The sequence below is a fragment of the Lates calcarifer genome, linkage group LG15, assembly GCF_001640805.2.
Source record: "Lates calcarifer isolate ASB-BC8 linkage group LG15, TLL_Latcal_v3, whole genome shotgun sequence".
NCBI classification, from domain to species: Eukaryota; Metazoa; Chordata; class Actinopteri; family Centropomidae; genus Lates; species Lates calcarifer.
The window spans coordinates 24952230-24977284 of NC_066847.1; the positions used below are offsets into that span (position 1 = coordinate 24952230).

The 25055-nt window shown below is 40.3% G+C and overlaps 1 protein-coding gene across 7 annotated transcripts in view; it reads left to right on the forward strand.

The window, feature by feature from the left end:
* The window catches only part of cdkal1 (CDK5 regulatory subunit associated protein 1-like 1), a 435182-nt gene that overhangs the window by 361654 nt on the left and 48473 nt on the right, over window positions 1–25055 (forward strand). For 4 of the 7 annotated variants that reach the window (XR_007814619.1, XR_007814618.1, XR_007814616.1 and 1 more), the window contains one exon: window positions 14939–15001. The exons of 2 other annotated variants lie outside the window; for them this stretch is intronic. The gene's annotated coding sequence lies outside the window, so the exon portion shown is untranslated. Of the gene's footprint in view, window positions 1–9185; window positions 9420–14938; window positions 15002–25055 lie in introns of all 7 variants that reach the window. One more of the 7 variants, XR_007814617.1, reaches the window with a different exon arrangement.

The window sequence follows — 25055 nt, forward strand, 5'->3', positions numbered from 1 at the left end:
GATAGATGAACTAAGGATGAACATTCTGATCGAATAAAAGGTAAATACATTGCTTTCAGATATTAACATTTCACCAGCAAATTTACATGGTGTTTTAACCAACACAGTCTTGATAGACTGGGTGTACATCATTTGTTTGGATGGGATTTTAGTGGGGTAATGAAATTACATTCATCAAACGATTTATTTTTTTGAGTGCTGGCTTTTTTTTTTTTCATTCAATAAAATTACCCCAAACGATACAAAGTGTCACCTTGGAAACCAAGGCTCCATTTCTGCCAATAAAATAAAGGAGAGGAAAAGCAGCATGAGTAGCTCTGGGCTCTTTCTTTGCTGGACATCATTACTTTGTTCTTTTGTGATAACATCTACTCAGAACCTAACATTAGCCTTCATTACGTCTGTCTAGGCTTTGTGCATTCATGTGTGTCCATGTGTATTCAGTATTAGCATGCAAATGTGGTGTATACAGTTGTCATGTATCCATTTGCTGCATGTTCATTTGTGATATGTAAAATATATTTATGAGTGAGAGATGGAGACAAAATTGTCAGTCTTTTTCTTTTCAGTCTTTTTTTTGGTAGCACATTAATGACTGTCAGTTACTTCTTATCTCTAAGTTACATTCTTTCCAGTGTGATCACCAACTCCATGACCCCTGGCTGTGCAACCACAGCCACTGATGATGTAGTGCAGACAGGAATTTAACCTAGTTAATGTTACGTTTTTGCTTGGATTATATTTTGATGTAAGTCCACTTGCTCCTCTATAAGCCTAGTGGTTACATTGCTATTACCATTTCTTATAATTGCAAATATCCCAGCCGTGATAGTGGCAAATATCATCACAAGATGCTTCAAAAGAAACCGTAAAGAAAGGAACATATTGGCACATGATGATATTTATTTTATCAATCCTCCCCAAGTTATCAAACATTAAAACACACACAATGAAACTGAATGTAGCAGTATAGAAAACAAAATAAAAACAATAAAAGTACAGCAGTGCAATGGAATTCAATAATATCATTTGAAAGCACAGACTCAATTATGTTCAGGCTTGAGTTTAGCTGGAGGGGCAAACTTTGTTTTTAACTGCTGGGGCTGGGTGAATGGGTTGACTTGGTGCATGGGTGAGATATTTGTTTGGGCAGTGTGTGTGTGTGTGTGTGTGTGTGTGCGTGTGCGCGCGTGCGTGCATGCGTGCCCGTGCTAGTGCAAGAGTGTGGGTGTGTTTGTGTGTGGATGTTAACGGATGTCTGTGTCTGTGTAGCCAAACATCCCCTATTCTTAATTCCAGGATGAACTTGGACTTCCTCCCCTTTTAAGTTTTCTTTTCAGCCCAGACTGACATAAGACATTGCTAAATTAGTCACCTCTTAGGCAGTTCACCCTTACTGAGATGTTTATTGTTCTTATAACATAGCTCTATTTTAAGCAGCTTAATAAGCAACAGCAGTACAATATATTTCAAGAATGCTTTGGAAACTAATTAAAGCACCTACTGTATATGTACCATAATACCGTATCACAGCATCTTTCAAATTACTCTAATGGCATGAGTTTTGGTTTACACAAATATTAAGTATCATAGCAAAAGTTGGTGCCGTCTATTTGTTGGCTTTATCCCCGTCATGTCAATGTCCTGGGGTTGCATCTTTGAGATAAGGCTTTGCACATACATCGATGTTTGTCTCAGTGGCTTCTCTGATACAGGATACGGTTGTTTAAGTCAGAAATGTTCAAATCCTAACCTTAAGGAGATTTCATATAATCTTGGCAACATACTGTGAGTCATTTATTAGTTTTACACGACTCTTTAGTTTTTATATTACTCTTTTTTGTTGATTAACCACTTGTCCCTCAGAACAATTTCCCATGTCAGTTTACTTATCAAAGAGTGCTGTGGTATGTCTTTATATTGGATATACTATATGCCGCCCACATGAGATGTTCTTTTAGTTCCCAAAGGTGTTAGTTGTCAAGGCTGCAGATGTGTACTTGTTCAGTGTCACCTCACAGCAGACCTGACCCTGGTGACTTTTCACCTTTGGGAGAGGTGAACTTTGACCTTTAGAAAAATGACCCTTGATCTTAACAGGTCCTAATGGTGCAGAGAGAACTGGTGGTGACAGGAGACAGATGGAAACACACATACATGTAAAAGCTGACACACATGTGCTGGCGCACAGATATCGAGACACACTAATAGAGTGGAAAGTGTTGCTCTGCAGGCCCAAGGAGTGACAGGAGAACCATGAACCCCCCTCCTCACACACACACACACACACACACACACACACACACATACACACACATACACACAGGGCTCGGCTTACACAGGAAACTGCTGAGACATGCAGGTCATGTCTGTTGCCATGTTTATGGACTCAGCAGACACACAAAGGCAGACAAGCAAACACACACTCTCTGTGTGTTACTAATTTTCTTTGTTTCATACTCTGTTGGACAAAGTTTTGGCTAACACAACATTGTCTGTTTGACAAAGTAGTGGCTGGTTTTGTCTGCCCAGAACTACAGGTCAGCTTGACTTTGTTTTATTACTGCTGTTTGAGAGCATGTATGCAAGTCTGCACAAACTCCTGAAGAACATGCGTGAATACTGCACATGCATACACCTTACCCACAGTAATTGAGTTTTCCGAAGGTGAAACTGGACACAAACTCATTTGTTTTGGCCTCCGGGGGTGTCCTCCTCCTGAAATAATGAGCTTCGTAGTTTACCCTTTACTAAACCTCCCCAGTAGACCACAGATGGCCTTTCAATTACCAAGCTAAAACATGCAGAATGGCAATGCATGGCATTATCAATGAACATGCAAGAGGGGCCGCATTCTCAGTTCCTCATGAGCAGGCAGGCAAGCATACACACACAGATACAAACACACACTCACAAACATATGCAGACATTGCTCAGGCACATATGCAGACAAGTACACAAGCATATGGCATATACACACACTCTTATGCATGTATGGACACACATGCACACACAGACAGAGCCAGATTACTTTGCTTACTTGCTTAGCAAGCAATCTTTGGTGGGGTCACCACGACTCACCCCTGCATTGCACCAATCTATAAAACCAACCCTCTGGGAGCCAGTCAAGCCAAGGTATTTGTAGAGTGATCTGAAGTTAGTTTCTGTGCTTCTGCTGACTCGTTCACATTGTACTGGGGATTTCAGGTTTAAGATGAATGCAGTGTGCAACAGTAAAAGACTGACTGTCAGGTTTTCGACTGAAACTATCAACTCATCGATCAGGCCATTTCTTCAGTTCACTCACTATGTCACAGAGGCCACTAGCAGCATTGAAACTAAGAAAACTTACCTGATAGTAATTAAAACTTGCCAATGAAGGGGTAAAAGTGAACAAGCAGAGAGTAAAAGGACTAGAGGTATTCTTTTCTCACAGTTAGGTGGTCAGAAATGTTTTTCTTTTAGCAGCACTATAATATACAGTTCTTTTAACATTACGCACACATAAGCATTGATCACTATAGAGAAGATGCCAGTCAGAGGCACAAATTTGGATGTTTTAGCAAATAAAATCATGGTTTTTGCTGGATTGATCAAAAATGTCTCCAAAATCCTTAACTATTTGTACATCGTGTTCTGCAACATTTCTCACACACCTCCTCAGTGTAGGACACTTAGACATGTAAATGGGAGGAACAGAGAATCGAACCTCTGACCCTGTTTGATCAAAAATGTCTCCAAACCATGCTACCTGCTGCTGATCCCCAGTCACCCACGTGTGCAACACAAATTAAAAGTCAGTAACTGGATATTTCATGTGTCCATTCAAATGTTGGAATGTTCAAGTGTTCGCTCCTGTAACACTATCTGTTCTGTCAATGAATATGGTGTATGCTAAAGTCTTGGCATAGTGCACCAGAATAATTAATTGTGGCTGATGAGTCTGTTTTTTCATCCGTTGTTAAGTGAATTGACCATTAGTCAAATTTCCCAAAATGTAGCGGAGTTATATTGTCAAGTAAAGATAAAATTTTAGATGAAAGACTTTGGCAAACTCATACTTTTTTTTTTAAACTCATTATGAAGTCAAACTAATATATCTGCACTTGCTAATACAATATTTATAGAATATACTATGACAGATGGAGAGACAACTCATGATAGGGAACCTCTGTAATCTTTGCATCAGTGTGACAGTTAAGTGTTACTTTTGGTTGCTTTTAGAGTGAAATGTTTGCCTTAAGTTGTCTTTTTTTTTTTTACGAGCAGGGTCATCCTGTGACATGATGAGATGAAAAAGTTGTGAAAAGCTGTATGTATGCAAGTCCCACTGTTTAGGAATATATAATTCTCTATTGATATGCTAAGAAGACATTTGAGATTGGGGTTTTAAAGGCAGATATCCACCAGGGAGTTGTGGGCTAGCTGAGGGTAGCTGCATAATCAGCTTCACCATCAGCTAACTGATGTTCTGCATAATAGAGATGGGATTTCTGAGTCAGTGTGTGTGTGTGCGCGTCTGTGTATATGATGTGTGTGTGGCTGTGGTAGTGGGGGTTTGTCCTTTTATCTGCATGGATGTGTGCATGTCTGCATGTGTCCTATATGCATGTGTGGAGTCTATGTCTGTCTGTTTATCTCTGTGTGTGCATGTACGTGTACGTGTGTGTGTGTGTGTGTGTGTGTGTGTGTGTGTGTGTGTGTGTCAGGGGCACTGACCTCTTTCCCTACAGGGAGGACAGTCCCTGTCTCATTAGGGAAGAGAGATTGAGAGTGAGACAGAGAGACAGACAGACAGGAAGGGAGAGAAAGAACAAAAAAAAAGCAAAAGATGGGGAGAAAGAAAGACAGAGAGCAGCAGGAGAAGAAGGCAGGAATAGAATATATTAGGGGGTCAAAGGTTACTCATCCATTACCACAATGAGCAGGAAGGGCCATGGCGAAGGAGGTCATGAAGTTTTCTGATTCATACAAAAGAACCCAGACACACACACACACACACACACACACACACACACACACACACACACACACACACACACACACACACACACACACACACACATCTCCCACTTCCCTCCATGGGGTATATGTCACAATCCAGACTTGACTGTGGTTTAATTGAATCAAGAGGCAGTGTGTGGGTGTTTGAGGTTTAGGAAACAGTGGAAGAAGTGAGGGATGTGGGGGTGGGTGGTAGAAGAGTGTGTGTGTGTGTGTGTGTGTGTGTGCATTTATATAGACAGAAAATCTGATTGATCAGGTTCCATGTGTGTATCAGTACACCTAGGGCTTTTTCTGTATTTGTGTGTGTGGTGGCGTGCCCGTGTATGTGGGAATCTGTGGAGGTAATATACATGCGAGGTTAGGGATTACTCAGACCTCTAGAGTCTTGATCCAGCCTGTGTGCCTGGTGACACAGAAGACAGGTTAAAATTTCTTTCAAGTTAGAGTGAAGTATAGCTCTCAGACAAAGCAAGGTTTATATAAGAACAGAGAGAGAGAGGAGGGAGGCGGGGAGAACTATAAGAGCAGCTATAAGGCAGAGAAAATCAAAGGCTCGGGTTATTGTACACATCATACCATAGTCATTAAGGGATATTGAAGTTACACTGCAGGAAAAAGAAAAAAAAATGGTTGAGATAGAGGTTGAGTGATGGGGAAATGCTCAGTAGATGTCATGATAATCCTGGGAAAAAAACAGAATAGCACTGAAGTACAAAGCAACCACAACAGAAGTCATAAACCTCAACAAGGCCCACCACCTTATGATCACAGAGCAGTGTGGTTTATCTGGCAGGAGGTTCCTATACTTATTACCGTCATAATCTAAACTCCCCCTGTGTTCATGTTACAGCACTTAGGTCCACACATGCCTCAAAGATCAGGTTCTTTAACCATGTGTGGGACTGATCTGACTTTTTCTTGAAACTCATACTTCCTTAGTGTCCCAGTAGCTCAGTGTTCATACTATCACAAGACTTTCAAAAGATCCTCTCATATTCTTGTGTCCCTGTTTGAGCTTAGATTGCTGAGCTATGGACATTTACACTCCCTGTTTGAATGGTTGCGTTCAGATATGTTGTTGGATTACTGCAAATGTTATTTCGTGGTTGTGTATTGCCTCTTAGAAAGTGAGCGATGGATGGGTTAAGGATGAGAGAAAAGCTTGATGGATATAGAGAGAAGAAAATGCAGAGAAATAGCCGAAGGGAAACGGAGCGTTGGACCGAGAAACAGACAGACAGCAAGGACAGAGATAGAGTGAGAGTCATGGAGAGGAGAAAAAAAAGAGGGAGAGAATTAAAGAAACCACAACAGAATCGCAAAGCCCACTGACTCCCCTTCTCCTTATGATGGTGGGGTGTGGTGTGGTGGGGATCTGGCACAACTTCCTACAATACAAACCCTTTTCTAAACATCTCATCTATACACCCAGTCAGAGACAAAGTCACAGTTAACCACATCACAACGTTTGTGCATGTGTGTGTGCGTGTTTGGCTGTGTGTGTGTGCGTGTGGTTAGCTCAGCTGCTCCCAGGCTCACAAGAAAGCATACGCTGCCTGAGCGTGTCAGAGCTGTCTCTAGATCTCATCTGTCTTTTTATTGCCTAATCCCTGTCTCGCTTCCCGTTCTTCTCTTCTTCCTTATGAATCCCTGTTTCTGTCCCTCGACCCCCCCCCCCCCCCCCACCCCTCTCCATATTTCTCTTTGAGGTTTAAATATAAACTTAGTTGCTCTGGCAACATAAGATTTTTTTTCCATTCATGCTAATAAAGGTCGTTGCTTTCCCTGCTCTTTTTACTCTCCAGGTTTGATATCTAGGCAAAGTGTTTCCATTCGCTATAGATGAATTTCAGACAGTAGCCAACCCACCATATGGGTCATTCATGCACTATCCCAACGGGCTGAGAGCGAGACGATAGTTTGCTCATGAATGTTTCATTCTGGTTTACATAACAGTGGCTCAGCTCTTTGGTAGCACACGCTGAATGTATGATTACAAAATGCTGTCTGTTCCACTCGCCCTTTTTCTTACTCTGTCCATCTGTCGGTCTCTCTTACGTTCTCTGTCCCTTTAAATTTGTCTCTCCTTCACTTTCCATCTCATTTCATGACAGTAACATTTTATGCAATCTAGACATATCACCATCACACTGAACTCTCCACATTTTTTTTTTCAATCTCAACTTGCCCCATTGGCATGACATGTTTCAATTTTGTTGCCTATGCATTCACAGGAAAAGAAAGACAATGGGCATGATAAAATATGATATTGGTAAGAAAATCATTAACTGCATGCAGTGAAACAAAATATGGAGTAACTAGAAAGCACTCATAGTCCATAGCTCCAACAGGGGCAGCATGCTCTTTTTGTTATCACTCTATTTGTTATCTTCATAATAGAAATTTATAAATCTGCATCAACACAGACATAGCAGTATACCCTGAAGAACTGCTAAATCCTAAAAAAACAAACAAAAACAGATAATCATTCTTGACATGACCTCATAGTATAAATCTATACTGTACGCAGCAGTAAGACAAAGTAAAGTCATCTTTGCACAGTAAAAACAAGTGCAAAGATGATTTGTCTTCTATCTGTCTTGCCAGAGGCAGCAGGAGACAAACTACCTTCCCATATGTTTGTGTTCCCTAAACAGAACAGGAAGCTTTTTATTTTTTGGCAAGGTCATGAAGCCTGCAGTAACTTAATTAAAAAAAATGTAGTCATATCTTATTCCTGTTCCTATCTTATTCCTGTTTTTGGAATGTACAAAGGAGAAACTGTATATGTGTTTTATTTCTCTATCCTGTGATATTGTGCCATAAGTAGAGCTTGCAGTTTGCTGTGTCAACTCCTGCTGTTGCTGCAGTTCTACATGTAAGAGGTGAAGCCTCATGTTACCTTCAGCAGACAAACATCAATGTTTTTGTCAACAGTTACTAAAGCAGACAACAATTTTGTCCTTCCTGAGGGCAGCCAGCTCCCTTATGTCAGTGTGTTTGAGATTTAATTAACATCTTGATCAACTTACTTGGTTCAAAGTTTCAGCTGTTCTACCTCAAACAAGTCCTTTGCCATTGATGAAATAAACTACCTGAGTCTTTAGGCTCTAAGGGCCAGATTTACGTACATGAAAGTGCAGCTCAAATTTCATTCAATTTGAAGGCACAATCTGCCTGTAATTAACATCTGATTTACTGAGGCAACAGATAATTACACAATCAGTGCCTGGGACTGCCTTCCAGGCGCATTCAGTGAGTGAGAGAGGATCAACTTTTCTGCTGTATCGTCTCCAGCTGTAGTTCACATAAACCAAGAGACAGACGTTTTGTGAAACATTTTTGGAAGATGCTGTGTATGAGATAAGTCAGAAAAAAGGGTTGAAATCTTTTCATAAATATCTAATTATTTCTTCATCACCATTGCTCTGACACCCACTTTATCCTTAGACTTTATATTGACAGGTATGAATTCAAACAGAATCTGTCCATCAATGTAAGGTGATGGATAGGGCGGTGAGTCTGCTTTAATTGTAATTGTACTGAATACTGAGCTGTGGACCATCACCAGCTCCAAAAATTGCAATTATGTTTTAGCTCTGATGCTAAGCAAAAACACCACTATATATGAGTCAGGTCCTCATCGCCATTGAGCCGAGTCCCTCTCACCACCCATAAATATGAAAATAGTTAATGTGTTTCCATGCTGTTCAGATGCCTATTTCTGCACCAGTTGTGGTCCCTAACCTCAATTCCATCTCCTTCAAATGTAGCCTCCAATACAGCGTATGAGTCAGGTTCCTCTAGCCATTTATAAACATGGTGCTGAGCAGACAGTCACCCACAAATGTCTGCGTATGTTGGCAGATATTTTAGAGCAGGGGCTCCGAACCTCTCTTTAACCTGCCACTGGATACAGTTTGACTCTTTTCATGACACCAGATCCTTAAGAGGTATTAGGAACTGTATGAGAGAAGTAACAATAATCATCTACTTTATGACCTCTCTCTTTAATGCCATCTCATATCTCACTCTTCATCCCTCTATCACTCACTTGATGAGTGCGTTGGGCTTACGCTCAGTCTAGGTGTTTGCCATGGTGATAACTGTGCATGAGTCAGGCCTTCTGGTATGTTTAGTTGAGATTTTCTCTCCTTCTCTTTCCCACTCTCTGTCAGGTCCTTTCAGCCATTTAGTAGACTGTGAAGCTGACAGACGATGTCCATGAATGATGAATGATGACTAGAGGTCTGTCTGGTGCCAACAGAACGCATAATACAGCATAGATACAGCAATTCCACTCCTTCCCACCAGAAACATGATGCAGTCATTGTATCATATCACTGGTAGCTCTGCCCTCAACGGAAAAGCGCAACCACTTAAAGTGGAAATCCACTGTAAACAGCATTCAGGTATGTCTTTCCTATCCAGAAACCTAAACCATGCATCACTCCAAGTGTTTCAGTGAGGCAGCTTTAAGACTGAGTTGGTCAGACTTGAAAAGCACACTCAAAAAAAAACATGAACTAATGTTTCAGCATGGGGGGCATGTCAGAAGTGTGTGTTTTCTGTGATTGAATTTCTAATAATAAGAATGATTTCAACATTAATCTCATTGACTTGCAAAGTTCTTAGTGCTCACAACCTTAAACAATTAACCATATAAAACCAGGCTATGTAAAACAGTAAGCTATAATGTGCCTCTGACCCTTACTTCATCAGCAATCCCATTCATCATTTCACATTTTCTATATACATTATGAATATGTTCTTATTTTTCATGAAAACTTCTGTGACCCTTCAAAGAAGAAGTGGGAGTATAGTAATTTCTTCATACAATATGTCTGTGTATGTTTCGCAGGGTGGGTTGACACAGACGTACAGCATATAGACATGTTTACACACCTGCATATTTGTGTCTCTGTGTGTTTCTGTCTTTGACTGTGTGGGTACAGTTATACTCAGGATGTACAGGCATGTTTCTGTGCACGTGCCTGCACGCAGGCACACACTGCAGATGCCTATTAGTACCGTGGATGTCTGTGTGCCAGTGCCAAAGTGTGTGTGTGCAGTTATGCTTGTGTGTGTGTGTGTGTGTGTGTGTGTGTGTGTGTGTGTGTGTGTGTCTGTCTGTCTGTCTGTCTGTCTGTCTGTGTGTTCCTAGTATGTAGGTCACCAATATATTCCTGATGAGGTCTAGTCCTCTAGAGAACTCTACAGATATGAGGGCCTAAATTAGACACTATTATCTTTGTGTGTGTGTGTGTGTGTGTGTGTGTAGTGAGAGAGAACTAGATGCCATTATCAGACCAGAGCCTCATAGGCATGCACACTCAATTTTGTGCACATGCATGCTTTTACATGTAAAGAGCAGTATCATGAGTGTGTTTGTCTGTCTGTGTGTGGGTGTTTAAATTGCATGCTATTTTCAACATAATGAATTTGTGTATGTGCGTGTTTGTGTACGTGTGTGTGAAAATTACACTCTGGTGTCATCTTACCGGCTTGTTGCCTGTTACCACTGACCTAGGACTGTAAACCTCAACCCTCAGTTTTAACGACTGTTGGCGCAGAAAGCCTGTCTATATTGCTGGTACTGAGCCAAACTGCTAATAAGCCTCAAGCACCACTCCAAGAAAACTGTGTGGCCACTGGCACAGCAGTGACCATGTGTTAAGGTGTTATCAAATGCAGAAAACACATATAACATCCACAAGAAGTGTGTTTGCAGCAAGAAAGTATGGAAAAAGCTGATTTCATAATTCGTAAAATGAAATCTACTAAATTCCATTTTGTTCTTGCGTAAAATAGAATTAGGATGGGTTTTCAGGGCAGCTGAATGTTTTAACAGACATGTGTTGGGACTTAGTCAATCAAACATGCTCACAAATGATTTCATGCTAAGCTGTTATAGTTTTATGAAGCACTTTTTATATGGCTACTGTTAAAAAACCATGGACAAAGATAATGAGGTTTCTTTTAGGTACACAGAATTACACATCTTATGTCACTTCCTTGATAGAAACGTGGCTTTCTGCATAGCTGCTGATCTAGGACAGTTTGTTGAAACATTACATGTAATCCCCCCTTCATTTCAGGATGTCTACATTTCCAGTCAGCCTACTGTCTGTAAGTCACAGGGACAATACCACATGCAGTCAATCTGTCAAACCAATTCGGAATTTTGCTAGAGCTCAGCCCAAAAGTTATATTCAACCCGAGAAAGATGAATGGGAGTGAGAATGTCTACCTTTGAAAAGCTTCATGCTTTGACCAAATCATATGCTGTCACTCCTAAGCTTTAGAAGGCCTGCACTTTTCATCAAAGCCCTTGATGGCTACCTTTCACAGTACTGTCGAATACACCCTCAAAAGCTTCCCTCCCTCCTTTCCTCCCTTCCCCTCCCAAATCTCTTTCTTCTCCCCTCCGATGTCGACTGCCCCTCTTCCCTGCTTTTTCTTCCCCCCTCCCTCAATCCTTCCATTCCCCTTGTCCTTAATCCCTCCCTCTCTCCCTCCCTTCTCTCCTCAATCAAACCCTCAAATCCCTTCAGGTTTTTTTTTTTTCCTGTGTATGTGTGACTTCAGTACTGTCAAGGTAGATGAAACAAGAGGAATTCAGATTCATCACAGTCATAACCTGCCATAATAATAATCCACTACTATTCTTCCCATGTGGCAATAGGCCGATGTTACTGGCCTTTTCGGGATTTATTTGCATATTTGTTTCCCCTTTGTTTCTTTTGATGAATTATTTACTGCGGAGTGAAATGACAGCAGAGATCACTGATGATTGCTGTTGCGGGTAGATGGGTGCCTTTCTCCTCTTTGTAATTATTCCCTTTTTTCCTGATTTTCAATCAAGTTTTTCACTCATGTTCCCCCAGTGACGAGAGATGAGAAGTAGGAGAAGAAGACACACATACATTTTAGCGTCGCTAGTGGAACCTTTGCACTGTCTAGCGGGAACGTGGCTTCCTTTGTTGTTGTAATGATTACAGAGTGGGGAAAAAAGCAGGAAAAGAGAGGAGAGAAGGGAGAGAGTAGAGATCAAATGGAAAAATACTGTAAACACAAATGTGCTGGGAGGGCCACCTCACACACCTCCTACACACAGGACAGGAGAGTGAAAACACACTCACACATCCTGCTTTTCATCATCCAGCCAATCAAGAGACTTGATAAGCTAATGATAATAATTGCACAGTGCGGTTTTTGATCCCTTTGATTTAAGTTTGGACTCAAAGTCAAAATGAGCTTTTGGGAGCTTAAGATTTGGACCACAGATGTGTTTGCACACATCATAATTTATTAAGAGCTGTAATCGCAGTGAGTTGTGTCCACATAAGAGCCTTGATTGTAAGCCTCAGAAACTATTCACAGTGTATACAGATCTACTGCATGTACACACACTCATACACACACACAACATACTGCCACCCTGTCCCTGCATTGCCCTATCCAGGAATAACAATGCATAATTCATGTCCCGAAGTCTCGTCTGCAGACAAAAGTCAGCGTTTGCATTTATTATTTATTGAAAACAGCTCACATGATGAATCCTGCACCTATTTCTTCTTCTCTTGCTGTTTGTGTTTTGGCATAGATTTAAGTGGGCTCATTAGCAGAGATGAGGATGTAAGGAGGGGAGAGGAATGGCAGGGGAGAGAGAGAGACACACACACACAGAGGAAAAGGGGGAGTGAGGGAGGGAAAATGAGGCCAAAGGATAAAGGAAGCATTTTTTTGTCAAGGTATGAATTAATGAGAGACTTGTGCATCGCAAGCTAATTAATTTAACAATTAAATGCTTTAGGGAAAAGTTATAACTTTTAGGACTTCATCACATTGGTACAGTAAAAGTTTACTATTGCTACCCAGTGGATATTTGAAATTACTTAATTGCACTGCAAAACCTGGAGGTAATGGATTTGTGTCAATGTATAATATTCTAATCTTTTTTATGGTTGTTGCAATGCTGATACAGAAGTGCTACACTTCACTGCAATTAGCACAAGAAAAGTCACCAGCATATATAAGGACATGCACTGTCACAGTTACACTTGTTTTGTGGACAGCTTTCCATGAGGATGGGAGGCAATTTATCGCAGAGTGAAAGGAGCATTTGCTATACTATGCTAATGTGGTTATCATTTATTCGAAGTATTTGCGTTTTTTTTCCTCCCTCTACTCCACCCCTTTACCATCTATCACTCATCCAAGGCATGAGGTATTATCTTTGCAGAATATTTTATATGCAGTCTCCCCTTAGATGGGTGGATGCACACACGCACACACACACACACACACACAGTCATTTTTGTTAAATCAAAAAAATCAAATCTGGTCTAGGTTGAATAATTAATGTGTTATGTTAAAAAAAGGAATGAAATAATCATAGCCTGTTGGATGTTGGAGGAACATCAAACCCAGACTTGGAGCTTGGCAGACTGGGCTGAGCAGGGTAAGGGCCTTATGTATTTGGGACGGATGCCCTGTGAAATAATAATGAATAGCAAAGAGTTAGGGGATTAGGAGATTTTTGTTCTGCACTGTACCTGACACTTTGTGCATGCCCACCCATGTTTTTTTAAAATCAGAATGACCATAGTACACTTATCCTGCATTAATACAGCAAGACTGTCATGTAAAAATAGTTTGGTTTGGGTGCGTTGGGGAAACATTCCAGCAAGCCTGCAAAATGGATAAATGGCTGCAGTAGAAAATGACACCAGGATCAGAAGAAGTGCTGATGTAATGGGAAGATGCTGGTACCACTCCACAAGCAATGCATCTCAGGGATGCAACAACAGCTTAGTAAGCAAGTGGGACTTAAATAAGAACAAAATATTACATTTCCAAATCAATAAGTCATCTAATTTCAGTTTTTTTCCCAGAGGACTTAACAAAGAGACTATAAGACTATAGTTTTGTCCTTCCATTATCCATCAACAGTAATCACCTCATCGTCACAACACCACAGATTAAATAATAAGTATGCATAGGATTACGTTGTGAACATACATACTTGACTTGGCGCATTATTTGGCGCTTTACTGTACTATAAGCTGATGGTGGTGCTAAAATTGAATAATATCTACTTGTTTGCCACTGTAGACTAGTGGGCCTCGTTTTCATGGCTATAAAAGTCAGGCGTGAATATATACATACTGTACATCTCTTTGTAGATGCACGCCCACATACACACTTACACACACACCACTATGCATCATCGCTTCAAATGAAGATAAACTGTTTTTATGTTTAGGACCACCTTTTAAAATTGTCCCCCATTTGGGATGCAACAACAGTGCGTGATGAATACATTCATTCCAGGCTCCGGTGAGAGCTGTGCAGCCGTGCATCTCTGACCAATATCTTTTCATGATTGTGTGAAGGCTGTACAGTATAGATTTTTCCATACAGCAGCAGAGGGATATAAATGTTTATTATTATTACTGTTTCAATTTCCCATTCGCCATCTGCGTTTTTTTGCCCACAAGTTCCAATTTGCGTAGAACAAATGATCTCAGGGAATGAGATGCAGTTGGGGTCAAGAGGTGCATTTGCTCTCTCTTTCACCAATGAGGGTTAGAATTATGATTTTATAGATACTTAGAGATACTGTACATACAAATAAGGGACACAGTGTGAGCTACATGATGAGCTGTTAGTAGAGAGGGTAAGGAGGGAGGGGGATTGACAAAAAGTGAACTTAAACCTAAAAAAACAAGTTGTTGACAGCTACTTCCATCTTGATTCAGTAAATGATAACATATGAAATATGGCCAGCGTGCATCAAGCCTTTTGTCTACACTTCTGCTTTTCCCATCCAAACTCTCCCCTCCATGCCATTTCTGAGCCCTCTGACTAGAAAGAGCGTTCAACTCAGGGGGCTTATTTTATTAATTCACTGTTTCCTCTGTTACAGGCCCCCTTCTTTGTAGTCCACGTTGCGAATGGACCACCTCACAGGGATTTTCCCCTTCACCAGGTAACCACAAAGGAAGAAAAGAAGCACATTATCCACATGTACAACATACCGACCCCCCCACCCCCATCTGACCCTAACACACACAGACACACACACGCTTTCTCTGCTATACAATGCTGACCACCAACACAGCAGGAAACACACACACGCACACACACTGCATATTATCTTTATGAGGTGTTATACACCAGTGGCCACCAACACAGGGTCTCACTGTTCTCTAATCCACACTCAAGCTGAAAGGACTGCTCCTTGCAATGGAGGGATTACACCATTGGATTAATAGGACTTTTAATTTGAGTCATTGTAGGGGCCTTTGATAATAAGAATAGGTGCAGGAAAGAATACCACTGCTTCTATATGATATTGTTAAATGTGTTACAACTGTACATTTCAGCTACTGCATATACTGCAGTGACACACATGCTCTGCACGTGTGTGTGCGTGTCAGTCCTGCTTTTGTCTGACAGCAAATGAGAGTACAGAAGCTTTATGATTGTAAAAGCTACTATTACCATTAAAACTACTACAGTGCAGCTACATTATCTAGAAGCATTATTACCACTACACTTACCATTTTTATTAGTGTAAAGCTTGGTGAAAATCTTGTCATGGAAAGTCACCACTTATCAGCCTGCTTGTTGCCACTTAACTCTACTATACCTTACTGTAAACACATATTTATAACCGAAAAAAGCACCACTTGGAATATATTACAGATTGTCACTCATGAACATTGCTAATTGAAGTTGAACATGGTGGACTAGCTCCTAAAATACCTAATATGCAGTATGTAATATTCATTCCCAAACTCTGTTATATTGCTCCTGCTACTGCTATTATTTTTACAACCATAATCATAGTTTTATGTCTTTAACAGATGAAGAAATGAAGACTTACACAAATTTAGTTAAAACCAGCATGCAAGTAGTTAAAGTCAAATGACAAGTAAACCTGTCATTCGCTATTTGCTGGGCACTTATAGCATGGAAATAGTACATGTGCACAGACACACACAAGGGACAAACGTGTCTGCTACAAAACCGGGGCCAAAACAGAGAGAGGGAGAGAAAGAGGAAGGGAAGAGGCCAACAGACAAGCAGAAAAAAAGCAGAGTCTGGCCCAAAGAACATTTGCACCAGAGTGAGGAAAGCTTGATGAATGGATGGATGACTGGATAGAAGGAGGGAGTGAAGAGGGGGGCTGTTTACCATTCCTAAAGGCAACAATAAACCATGGATTTAAGCATAAACAGGGGTAAACAAAGACAGGCTTACAGAATAACACTGTATTTTTCCTTAAGTCATTCTCCTCTAGTCTCTTTTTTCTCTTTCTGCATCCACCCAGAAACATGACAGCTGTTCTGATTAATTCTGCTTCTTTGTGTTAGAAAGTATAGCAGGAGCTATGTAAGTACAAAGAAGAATTGTATGTTAATTAAATCAAGCTGGATTAATCACATTTTGCACAAGGCCAGTGTGGTGCATTATGATTTCATCTCCCTGGGAAAGCGAATACAACAACCAAACTCTAAAATCTCAGTGGTCGTTGATCCATTTTACTTATTAAAACCTTATTAAAACTTGCCCTTCAAAACTGGAATAGCATTCTGAAACTGCTGGTTGGAATTTTAATCAATCCCATGCTTTAGAAATAAAATTAAAAAGTCAGCAGACGTCTCAAATGACAGAGAGGGATCAGAATATTGATCATTTTAGCCCTCTGTATCTAATGCAAAGGTTGGGAAATGATTTGAATTCCATCACTGAAATAAAATGAAAACATCTGTATCATTGTGCTTTTGGCTTCGCTCCAGTCTCATTTTGCTCAGATAGACAATCGCTGCTGAATTCTCACATACAAGCCCACATTCATTCTCTTGATGCTAACCAAATGTATCAAAATCTTGCACATGCACAGAATGTTTCTTTGCCTTATCTTTAACTGTGTATGACATATTTTCATAAAATTTCACTCTCCTGGGAAGTTTGCTCACAAACAAGGTAACTGCTAAGTTGATGCTTCCAAAGGCACATGTATGATTCAATCCATCCGTCCATTATTTAAACTGCTTATCCGTCAAGGGACGCGGGGTTGTCATTGAGCGAGAGGCGGGGTACACCCTGTACGGATTGCTGTACATTCACAGCTATGGGCAATTTAGAGTTATCAGTTAACCTAAGCTGTATGTCTTTGGACTGTGGGAGGAAGCCGCAGGCACACAGAGAACATGTAAACTCCACACAGAAAAGTCCCGGGCGCGAACCCTCTTGCTATAAGGCGACAGTGCTAACCACTGCACCACCGTACCACCAACATAGGAACACAAACAAACATAGGGAGTGGAAAGTAAAAGACTTATTTTTTTCTTTTTCTTGACATCCCACTGATTTGTATGGCCTCCACTGTTTATTTCATCATTGTTACTTTTTTAGTATTATGCCTGTAGTTGTCTTTTTGACAGCCACCAGCTGGAACAGGAAGCAATAACCATCACCACACTGAAAGAGCTGTTCACAGCTTTTTTTTTGTTTTTTTTTTTGAATAAACTGCATGCATCATGCTATATTGATATTATTATTATATAAGATGCTACTACACAAATTTCTGAGTCAGTCACGACTGTTACAAAAGGAACTTAACAGATAGCTCCAGACAAGGGATAAGAAAATAAGGATTAGGTTGACACTTGATTCAGACTGCATATTGTTGGGGAGTTAATACTTTCATTGATGAGGGACTGGCACTGTAATGAAATCAAAGTTGAATCTGTCTCTTTCATTTTTTTTACTTTAAGCTGCATATTGATATTCCTGCTCTCATGCACAATATAGATAAACAAAGCTGAACAAAGCTCTTGTATACCTGCAGAGCATAAAAAAATAAACCTTTATTACATGTTCCGTGCATCCTCTGTTTGAGCAAACTATGACAGACAAGCTAGGTTAAAGCAACAAAATGTAACTTTGCAGGAGCACCTGCTGCCACGAGCGGTGATTAAGTCTGTTGGGTTTCACGTCCGAGTGGCCAAGCAGTTTTTGTATAGAGAAAGTAAAGCCTATCAATTACTTGACCAGAGTTCTGTCTGCGTAGTCCTTTTCACTGAATTGAAATATGGCTGAACCAGGTATATTTCTCATGATCCCTGCCTTTCAGAGTCTGAAGTGCTGTGCTGAATGCACACCAAACTCTATTTAGAATTATTGATATTTTCAAAGTTTCCTTGCTGCATATTGGAGATGAATGCTACTTTATGATTACTTTAATGACTGAAGTCTTTTAAACTGATCTGCAATTTGGTGTTGCTGGGCCTGATCGCAGCCATTGACTATTACTCAATTATGCACTTCTCGCAGGAGGTTGGATCCACCCACCATAGTTACATAATGCAAGAACAGGTGTGTGGGGCATGGAGTGGGAATGACAGAAGTATACCATTCTCTCTATTACGAGTCAGTGTACCATCAAAATGATTCTGAAGCTGTTATTCTTTGATAGATAGATTGATAGAAAACAAATGGACAAATTCATTTTTAGGTAAAAGTTTTAGACTGAAATGTTTCAGCTTCAAAATGCAGTAGAATAGCCCTTTTTTCATGTGGCAATGTATATTTGAATATAGCTGCTAAAATTGTAATGTTTTAAGCACTAAATTGGGATGTGCTTCAAGACTGGCAAATTGGGACATCCTCGTTGATATGGAGATGCTTTTGGCAAGGAAAATGGCACGCCTCATGTATTATGCTAAAAAAAAGCACATTTGAAAGAAAGGTCTGTTGCTGTAAGCAGGAAATTGGGGTAAAATTGGCACATTCCCCCAGCTTTACATTAATTGTGCTCGTGCTATTGTCAGGGTGTTGCAGGGTGACAGACAGATGGGCGAGGGCTGACACATGTTTTTGGAGGAGTTTAAAATTCAAATGCTCCTCATGTGTGAATACAGACACCTGGGGTAATCAACTGGCTGTGCGTATGTGGTGTGAGTGGCATGCAAGGCTGTGTTTACCCATAAGCCTCTCGGTCCCTGCCTGTCTTGTTGTCAGGCCGCCTCCCTTGCTATTTGGTGTCAGGTACACTGTCATGTTTGCTGACTGATTAAGAATCATGCTGCTAGAAAAAAAATAAACTACCGTTGCTACATTTTTATAAAAAGAGGTTTATTTTATCAGAGGCGAGGTATTTATTTGTGTTTGTGCTCCTAGTACGGCTGATCTCAGAGCTATTAAAAATTCATTCATTGGTAATACCCTCCCACTCGTCCTTCTCCATCTCCCTTACCCTTTTTCCCCCTGTAGCGCGCTCATTTTCTCAATGGTATCTCTGTCTCTTTGTGTCAGTTCACCTCATTTCATTGGCATGGGATGTGCTTCACAGTCTCTATCTCTCTTTGTTCAGTTTGTCTCTTCTTTCATTCTGTGCCTCCATCCCTCGCTCTCACTTCTCTCTTCAAAAATCTGGCATGAAATCGAGACAGGAGAATGCCTGCTGTTTCTCTGACACACTCTTCCTCTCTTAAATCAAAACCAACTGAGGCGAAATCAGGTTATTACCTTAGCTGCGTTTCTTCTTACTCCCTCTCACTCATTCTTCCATTTTTTTTTTCTTTTTTTTGCTCAAGGTCTATGAAATTCTACTCTTTGAAAAGAAACAAGAGGGCAGCTGGTCAGTCAGACGAACGGGTGCGAGTTGGATTTGAAAGGGGATTGCTGCATAAAGCTGAAAAAAATAAAATCAAATAAATTCTGAAGTGTGAGACGGACATCTGACAGGGTTTGTGTGTGTGCGACTTGTGTGCATATGCTTGCTCTCGCTCGGTCTCCCTTCAAAACTTCACGCCTCATGCCCCTCACACACACACACGTGCACACATAGTCCCATAATGTGGGGTGGTGTTGACTGTCTGGTCTGGTTTGTTTTGGTCAGATATTTGTGATTTTATTTCGCTGCCTTTCATCTGAAGAGAGAAATAAGCATCGATCACAAAGTTTGTCCATATATGATCTCAGAGAGAGGGAACTACATACAGTCTGCTAGTGAAACAACTTTTGTACCTTAGGGTAGAGCGGGAATAAATGGAGAAGTGGACTGGCAGGGAATGAGGGAGGATAAGATGAGAAATATTTGATAAACAAACCCAAATAACTTCAAAAAACTTCTCTAAGAGAGAAGGAGAGAGAGAGGGGGATGATGAAAGAGGTAGCGGCAAATTCGACATAACTTTCGGCAGAGGTGAGTGAGCTGGATGGAGGGATGGAAAGAGAGAGAAAGTGATGATTTTTTATAGATAGAAAGCTTCAAGAACTCTGCTCTGAAGAGATGGATGGATGGAAAAGGATGAAAAAGGTTCTAATAAATAGGTTGGGCTAAAGAGTTGAAGGAGAGTGGTCCCAAAAAAAAGCAAGGACGGTCAGTAAACAGCACAGCAGAGGAGGGTTGAGAACACATAAACAACCAGTGCTAAAGACAGATGATAAAGACTGCATCAGTGATGGATGATCAGTGATGATGACGGATGAATGAGTGATTGGAGGAGAAAAGAGGGAAGGGGAATTGTAAACAAGCCTGAATAACCTCATATGATGGGCAAAAACACCCCCGGGGCGGGGGGTGGGGGGTATTTTCGTATGCAGAATGATAGAGGAAAGTAAGAAAAAAGTAACCTACAGTAACCTTGATGCTGGATAGAAAGGTAAAGGAGATGTGAAAGACTTTGGGAACAACCCTCAACAACTTAACATAATGGAAAGCGAGTAGAGGGAAGGATGGAGGTCACAGAGGCAGAATAAAGAAGTGATAATGAAGAAATGTGCTAAGATTAAAAGGGCTGTAAACTAAAATTAGTCTTTACAGTGAGGCTTCTGTATGTAACCAAAGTAAGTACTGGAATGATTCAGAGCTGCTGGAGGGATGTCAGCGTGTTTACTTGTGCTTGTCTTTTTGTGTCACTACAAGGCCCATGTGACGGGGTCATACTGACACTTGTGAGTCTTTCCCCTGCCAGAGACAGCTCCACAACATTATCACAAGACTTGCAGTCTACATAACAGACCTAGTGAACACACTTGACCACTTGTCCACAGGAAAACCAAGAAAAGGAACTAGGCCAGTGCAGATCTAAGATGTTTAACAGCAGATTGAAATAGCTTCATTTAAAACCACAGCCCAACAGACAATTCATCTTTGCAAAAATAGGGTGTTTTTCACTAAAAAGTGGCTATAATTTATTCACTTGAAATATATTTGGAGCCTAGCCTTACATGCTAAGGGGAAGTTCCTTTCCAGTCCAATTCCCCTGATATGTGTTCACACTAGAGGAAAGTGACCTGGTTCAAAGCTATGCAAACTAAAAAAAAAAAAAAAAAAAAAAAAAAAGAATGTAAAAAATGTCATGACAGTTTTGCTTTGACAAACAGTACTAAGCCTCTGAGCCACTGTACCACCTCAAGCATTTCAGTTGTAAAACAAAAGGGGATTGTGGTGTTAACTGTGTTTTCTACAGGTGTGGCTCAAGGCAAGTTTGTTATTGTGAAGTCACTTCTAATCACTTAGATTCCAAGAACATGTTATATTAACCAGCTGTGTGTGTGTACACTGTTTGTGTGGTTATAATGTATGTATTCAGGCCAATTAGACTTAAATACAGATTCCACACTGTTTAATTGCTTTGCTGATGTTACAGCAACATTCCCATATCTCTAAAACTAACAATATTTGTATTACATATGTGATTTAAGACCTGAACAAATCTCTGGGTCTGATGAATGACACGAATTCATGACTTTTCCTAAATGACCTCCACTCCCTCGTGGTGAGGACTAAACAAGGCTCTGCTGTATTCATCCCAGCAGCCCATCCTCTCTCACCTGTGCAAATTACTGTATGTAAACAGACTGGATCACACTAGCTTCATGTGGTTAGCCACTTCCCAAGCTGGGACAGGATCTACTCAGGAGAAATAAACCATTTCCTGTTCACCAAGGGAAAGATATGCCCCACTGTAACATACTGTAATACTTTCCAGGTGGTGGGTGGATTTTATCTTGTTGGAGAATGTACAATACTCCACAGGAAACATGGTTATTAATTTAGAGTTAAACGCTTGATTTCATTGGTTTAATTCCTTTAAAACATACAAACTGGATACAGTTTTTAGAATAAATTATTTGAATTATTCTATAAAAACCATCTGGGTAAGATGATTCCACTAGCTGCAATAATTTCAAATACCTCCAGGTAGGTCCAGATGAAACAGGGGATGAGGTACTTAAATGTAAAACATTTATAAACATAATTTAACCTGGAAATCCCATTTTAATACAATATGGCATCTTTAGAGTCATGTAATTATAGAAATGTCACACTAATCTTAAAGTCATATTCAACTTGACTCAAGCTTTTTTATTTCCTTTGTACCTGTTTTGATGACCCAAAGTTAGCTCCATGTCTTGCAGGTATGTAAGCTCTCTATCTCTGAATAAGCATACCTGTACTCTGACAGCTGAGTACAAAGCTGAACATAAATACAAGAGCGGTAATCTAAAAGTTTTTGTATGTAAAAAGGAACTGTTAGTAAAAGCACTGTTTCAGTATTATGGAAAGTTGAAAGCACTCAGCACTTTTGTAGTGTTTCTCAGATAAAATGCTTGATATATCTGCACTCACCCAGCTACTTCTTCAGATCATTGAGATCTGGAAATCTGGAAACTGTCTGATTTTGGTTGCAAACACAGTACGAAAGCTGCTTTACTTGAAGTTACAAAAGCTCCTCTTTCAGCATTAGATGTAAGTGAATACTTGTTTATCAGACTGCTCATCTTCGAGATTGTGCAAGAAAAGACACTATTTCCTAATTGGTTTATATCATATCTCTCAAAAACATATAGTTCCCTGTCACTTTGTCACATAATTTGATGTCTTTTTAATGAATGATATTGTAAACTCCGGTAAAATCCTGAATGCTGTTGATGGGATCTAATCTCCATGGCAGCTTATTTTGCAGGCTGGCTCCTCCTGATCTTCAGCAGTGATATATGTACAGCATAAATGTTCTATCAGGCAAGTTGAAAATACATAGATAGGGAGGTTTCAAAATATATGCTCACATTTTTCTTGACAATAATACAGTAAGTATTGCATTAATTATACACAAATAATCAAATATTTACCACACAGTTAAATATTAAGAAGTATCAACATTTTAAGTGTATGCGTTAGTAAGATCATGAATACAAAATGTGCTTGAGCTTCAAGAATATATTATGTGATATGTGTTAGTGCCTTGGATGGATCATTTATTAATCCTATAAACTTTTCAGCTAGTTTGTAGTTTGAAGTGACCTCACAAGGTCATCTCAAACGCTGCTCTAATTTCCAAGCCTGACCTTGTGCATGCATGTGTGTATGTAGTTTGTATGTGTGGTGTGTGTGTGATGAAGAAGCATTCCTGCCACAGTGGAGGCATGTCCTGGCTAATCCACAGGCCAAAGCACACAGGCAGTTAAGTTTCCATGACCTCAACTCCATGCTGTTCAAACATGCACACACACACACACACACACACACACACACACACACACACACATATATACAGACACATGCACACTTGTGTACACACATAATATTGTTTCTTCCTCTCGCTTTTACTCTCTGTTCTTTCTGCCTTCCTCCTGTCTTGCTGTCTTTCATCTCTCTCTCACCACTGCCTCCTCACTCTGAATTGCAACATTTTGTGAATTACCATTTAGTTCACTGTTAACCCACAGAGGCAAAGTGTTCTGTGTTCTGTAATACCACAGGAGTTCTGTCATCCTCAGAACAATTACATCAATTAGCTCACATTTAAATGGTTTCCAGAGAGGAGCAACTTGGCTAATAAGAGTCCAATGACGAGACAACAACCAATTAATCTCACTCTTAATTGCTCAGTAGGTACAGTCAATCAGTCATAATCCCCCCCCCCCTTTTCCTTCCTGCTTTCAACACCCATTCCACACTCAGTGGCCTGACTCACCACCTGTCAATCAAATATAAACTCGCCCTTCCACCCCCAGAGAGACGGAGGTGCATACCAGTGTGTTGACATCATGTCCATGCTGCGAGTCAGCACATTTGACTTCTAACATAACACTGAGAAAAACCTTGTTGACTAGAAAATCACTTTATAGAGAGGGAATTTTAAGAGAGAGAGAGCACCACAGGGAGAGGGGTAGAGAGAGACATATAAAAGAATAGGACAAAAACTTTACAGAAACTTAATTTCCATTAAGTGCCAACAACGGTGATCCATTATCAAAAATCAGCTTAATGCATGCTTGCAGCTTAGATCAATTAATGCAGAGACAAACATTAGCTCACTGTTACAGTCTGTGTGCTGTAGAGTGATGATGGATTGCTGGAGCACTGTGTCACATCTTAGAGCCTGTATTTGAACTAACAGTTTCACAGGATCAAATGTTACATGTGTCATGTGAGATTTACAGTATGTGCAGTATGTTTCTGCTCCTTACCGTGAACTATTGCGCACGTGCACTGAGAAACACATGCTATAGAGTGAGGCCCAGTAGGCTAAGCAGTAACACAATATTTTAGCATTTTGCAACAAAAGAAAAATAAATAAAGTCCTAATCCAAAAACCATTGCATTTGTGATTTGAAACAGCAGTGATGAGATCTGTAATAAATTCCCATTGCTCTAAAGTCCAGCATTCTCCATAGCTGACATATGCAGCCATTTTTTTTTACTATGAGTTTCATGAGCTTTAAAGACTCTTTAGTCATAGTCGATGTAGCCCACAATAGTTAAAAATCCAATTTACAGTATGAACGCAGTTTTCAGTGATACAGAGCAGCTTATGAAAAAATAACAAAGAAATATGTGAGTCTGCGTTGTATCTTAAAGTATGAGAAGGTTCTCTGCACTCAGAGAAAGTAGGGTATTATAGATAGCACACAGACGCACTGTCAAAAGCATTTTTTTGTTTGTCAATAGTATGTTGTTCTCTGTCAGGCGTAGAAGGCCAAACTCGGAGTGCAACCAGCAGAATGCACTGCTTATA